Genomic DNA, 5,554 nt, shown 5'->3' on the forward strand with positions numbered 1-5,554 from the left:
AGTTTTTAAAGGAATCACCATACAGCTTTCCATAGACATTGCACCAATTTACAATCCCACCAAGAGTATTTTTCCCCAGGCTTCAATAATCAATACTCTCAACTCCTTGTGTCACAACTCCCAGAAAATAAACAACATTGCTGAACTGCTGAGGTTTTAAGATATCTCACTGTACGTTCAGGATAGGCAAGAGAGGGAGAAATTTTGGAACAGGATCTTATTGTGGATCTTGGTTTATCCAAGAGGTTGTATGGCTCAGAGGGTAAAAGCTCGAGCTCTGCTGTCAAATGACTAAAGGTTCAAATACTAGCCTGCCACTCTCCAACTGGACCTTGGGCCAGTTACTTCTCTCATCTATTAAAGAGACAATAATAACAATATTTTCTATAGTTACTTGTTGGAGACCAGCTCCAACTATTGAGGTGTCTGGAGGCAAGACAGGCAGGACCCTAAGGTGGGAAGGCGTGGGTGAGTGGAGATTCCTAAAAAAAAAGGGGGGGAAAGGGAGAAAAAGGGGAAAGGGGAGCGAGGAAGACACGGGAGTCAGAGTTGGGTGCAAGTCTTCCTGCTCTGCCTTCAGCAGAGGTTTATTTTATACATTAGGAGAAGCAGTGGGATGACATCAGCACACGAACTGGGCTGAGAGATTACAATCATCTTTTTTTCTAAGAACAGTTTAGGGTCGTATTGCCCTTTAGCTGAGATATAACATTCCAAAATCAATTAAGGTTAAAAACAGGTACATAAGTGCACAAAGTCTATGACTAATATTACTATAGTGGAGATCAACTAAGATAGAAGTCCCTTAAACCTTATCTATTACTTAATGGGTTTTGTTTTTCTGCCTGAATCATCCTGGGAGACAGAAGAGGAAATTCCTTGCTAATCAAATCTCTGAATAGGAGTCATAGGTGGATTTCTTTATCTAAAGACTACATAGTAGAATCCTGAAAAACTAGCCAGAAGACTTTTGTGGATTCCTTTAAGATGTAACAGGTGGAAAACTTGATTAGTTTAAAAACAGGCAACCTGGATTAGTTTCCACATCTCAAGGCCAAACAATAGGAAGTTTGAGTAATTCTTAAAAAGCTGAATAGAAGGCTAGGTGAGATAATAGAATGATAAGATTTGGGTTACCCTCCATCTGACAGTGAGAGAGACTTTGCAAAAACAGCCCTTTTGCTTTTAATCAGACAGTAGTCAAGTCACTTGACTTCAGGGGAATTTTTTCACCCTGGTGCAGTGCTTGCTTGTCAAGGCAGGCAGGCCTTGTGCGGCCTAGGCAGTCCAATTGTAAGCTGAAAGTTGCTCAGAATATTTTGATATTATGAATATACAAAAAAGGGAGGTCATAACATAAGAGAGCATGGAAAGTCTGATTTTTCAGAGCAATTCCCCTCCATCCGGACCGTGTCTGACGACAAAGGTTGCATAGCTTGTGTCAGTTACTGTGAAGGTTAAAATGTACTTGGCCTCTTTAGATCTTTATTTCTCTTCTAAAAAATTAAAATGATAATATTACCTGTCCTGTATGAAGGAAATAATGCTTAGCACATTGCTAAGTGTATTAAGATCTTACTTAATAAAGTAAGATTTTATTAAATTAAGATCTTAATAAATGTCAGTTAATAGTATATGATAATGATTAAAAGGTAAGTTTTTTAGTTTTGGGGGCAGAAAGAGTAATCTTACTGTAAAGTCTTGGGGAAAAAATATGCAAATGCAGAAAACAAACTAAACCTGAGTGGGGTGGTTGGTGCTGGACCTATGAAAACAGACAAGAAAAGCAAATTCAGAAAACTGCAAGTGGAGGTGGACTTGAAGTGTTCTCTAGTTGGATTTGGGTTATTTGAATTTGGAACTCCTGTCTGAACAAAGATAAAATTATGACAAATTCATGAAACTGAAATAAAATGGAGTATCACTTGTGGGATCGTATACGAATGCTGTCTGAGCTGTCCCCTGAAACATTGGGGCTGTGAGACCAGTGCTTTAGAGTGAGGATCTGAAATTTAACTTAACATAGTCATGACTTTGTAGAGTCACAGGCACACTGCCAGTTTACTTAGTTCTATCATTTAATAGGTTGCTAAATATTTATTTGTAAAATGGGCTAAGTGTGGTTCCCCCAAACTTAAAATACCCTCTCCTCTTTGTGACCCATGCAAGCCTTCTTCTGTATCAAGACCCTGGACAATTATCACCGGATTCTGCCTTCTTAAGTCAAAATTAAGTAACTTTCCCCAGTTCTCCAATTCCATGACGTTTTTCTCAGTCCTTTTCTTGATATTGATTTCATTGGACCTTTGTAGTAGGTTGTCATAGAACACTCCAAGCCCATTACTATTTTTAAAGGTCACCCAATTCAGGGAACTCTTTGTATTTCCCTTCATAAGACTTCCCACCATTTCCATCCTTCTTCCAATCCAGTCTCTCTACCCCAGATGATTTGTATGCCAAAGACACTCAATAAATTTTTGTTAAATTGACCTGGCAGGCCTCTCATAGTGGACATGTTACAGAAAGCAGCACTTTTACCACTATGGAAAAGTTTTTTCCTTTAATCTTCCTTTTGAAGACATTACTTTGTTTTTAAACTATGTCAATTCATAACTTCTTACCCACCAAAATTGTGGATCTTGCTGAAATGTTGTACAATTACCTCTAGTGTGGTAATGTGGTTAGATGACTTATAGCAGTGCATATCAAATGTACACTACTTAAAACACAATTCAGTTGTGGTGTTGGGTTACCAAAGCAAGAATTTGGTTTTCTAAATAATTTTCAAATACTGAATAGCTTTCCTAACTTTTGAAACTATAAAACCTTGGCTTTGAAAACAACTGTGTTAACAATCTCTCCACACTTTTTAATAATGCCTGCATTTCTACAAGGCTTTGTATTTCTCAAAGATCTTTCTCTTTGATTTTCTTGTTTGATCTTCACATTAACCCTCTGATGTAGGGATGGAAGCTTCTAGTATCTGCATTTTACAGATGAAGATAAAAAGGGACATAGGAGGACCAGGCCCTTAACCCCATGCCAAATGGCAAACAAGATGTTCAATATTGGAATCCAAGAATCTTTTCTACCAAGGAGAATTCTTGATATACATAAAGACAGTGGCACCATTATTTATGATCTTTATGGACAATATTCTTATGCACACATGTCTTAATTTATATTCTCTGGTATACACTTCTATACAGAGTTCACTTTAAAAAGGAAAGAGAAGTCTTTGTAGTAATCACCTCTTTCAGATAAGCTTGAGTAATAATCTTTACTTTTAGTTCACTGCCTTTTGCCTATGCATATCAATATGAATTCCAACATTAATTATTCTTTTTTTAAAAACCTCCGTATTACATGACCATAATTTAGAATAAATATGCTTAAAGAAAGAACAGCTGTTATTTCAAAAAACAGAAGACACCCATTTATATGAGAACCTAACATAGTCAAATATAAGGAAACAGAAAGCAGACAGCCAGCGGTTCCATGGGCTGGTGGGGAGGAGGGGTGCTGATGAACTATGGAGTCCAGAGTGCCATTGTGTAATGTTGAAAAATTCTGGACACATATGATGGTTATAGTTGCAGAACAATATCAATGCAATTAATGCCACAGAACAAAATGCTACTGTACATTAAAAATGGCTAAAAGGGTAAATTTTGTTAATACATTTTGCCACAGTGAAAATAAGTAGACTATCTTGTTTTACTTATAAGAGATTTCCTCTAGTAATAGAATGCTAGTTTTAATGTAACTCATTTTTGTTGGATTTATTTTTTTTAATTCACCTAACTAAAGCTACTCTTTGCTTCCTGTGGAAGAGAAGATAGTGATCTGTCTTCTAATGTGTGTGTGTGTACATACATATATATATACTTTTTGTTTTAATGGGGTTGAGTTTTGTGTAACAAGGAGAGATCCCAGCAGATTATTACCACTACTACTGATAGAGTGCTTGCTACTTGCCTGGGACTTGACTGAATGTTAGTTAGTTTGTTTGTTTGTTTTTTTAACCAGTTAATTCATGCAAACATCTGAGTAGCTCTAAATGGTAAGATGAGAGAAATACATGAAGTCTGAATTACTTGCCCAAGGCTACAGCCAAATATCTTCCCAGAAGGCTACTGAAGCCAGGCTAACCTTCCCAGGAAGTAGGAAAATTTCCCTTCAAACTGCAGTGACCTGAGTTATACAGTTGAACTAATATAAAGTCATTTTCTCACTTACCCCTTGCCATACAGCTTTCTCTATTCTGCAAATACTATCCCTTTCTCTTTACAGAATCTCTGTTCTGTGCAACTAGTCCAGTGTTTTTCAAAATGGTAATGACTAGTCATGTATGACTACTGAGCACGAGAAATGTGGCTAGACCTCATTGAGATGTGATATAAGAGTAAATGCCAAAAAGGTCAAAAAGTCCATTAATAACTTTTGTATTGATTACATATTAGAAATACAATATTTCAGATATATTGAAGTAAATACAAAGAGTAAAAATTCATCAATTTCTTTTTATATTTCTTTTAGTGTTGTTACTAAAAGTTTTTATCTCCCTTTTGGAAAAGGGCAGAAACCTTTGTTTCCTCATAGTTTAGTAGGAAGCTCTGCTTTCACCTACATCCATCCCAAAGTCTTTGTCCAGAGGAGGGCCTCTGAGCTCTGTAAGTAAAGGATGGGAGAAACACATTGAAAATGGACAGAGCTTACCTTTGTGTTCATTACTCTGCTTTAGAATTCAAAGCACAATAATAACAAAATGTTAGCATTATTACTTATTGGAGGGGAAATTATCCCCTATTCCTTTGCAAATATAGAGGTTCTTGATTACTATACACTTCAAGAATGGAATGCCTGTAAAATTTGAGACAATCTTGTTCCAGCCCTTGATTATTCAGTTAATCATTCATTCATTCATGTATTAATTCTATATTACAAATATTTACTGAGTGAGCATTTAAAGATGAACAAGATTAGTGTCTGCTGCTGATTCCCTTTCAAAAATATATTACTTCACTTCTTTGTTTTTCACACTGAATCTCAGAGATGATACCATATAATAAAAAAAAAGAGTCCCACATCAGAGGTTATAAGGCCCAGAAACTAGTCCTGGTTTTATGAGTGATGTGACATGAGTTCTTTTCAAGTCAAATACTCGTTTTTTAACCTAAAAAGTTGGGAAAGATAAAAAAAAATCCCTCTTTTCCTATTATAAAAATTAAATAATACAATACAGTTATAATCTTCCAATTGTTATTTCCTACTTATTAAAAGATATTGCATTAGAAGGCAGGAAATTTGGTTTCTCTTTCAGACACCAACAACATATTATGTATCCTTATCTCTACAATTAAAAATTAAGGCTGTATAGATCCCAAGATCTCTTCTAGTTCAAAATCCTAGGTTTTAAGGGTTTAGTGATTTTGAAAATAATCATTCTTTGAAGATCACTATGTAAATTCTCCTGTCATAATTATCATCTCAATTGTAGTCATAGATCTTATAAAATTAAAATGTATGAAACACTAGAAAATTCCCTGGAAAT

This window comes from Condylura cristata, unplaced genomic scaffold (genome assembly GCF_000260355.1).
Source record: "Condylura cristata isolate star-nosed mole 26May11 unplaced genomic scaffold, ConCri1.0 scaffold00015, whole genome shotgun sequence".
NCBI classification, from domain to species: domain Eukaryota; kingdom Metazoa; phylum Chordata; class Mammalia; order Eulipotyphla; family Talpidae; genus Condylura; species Condylura cristata.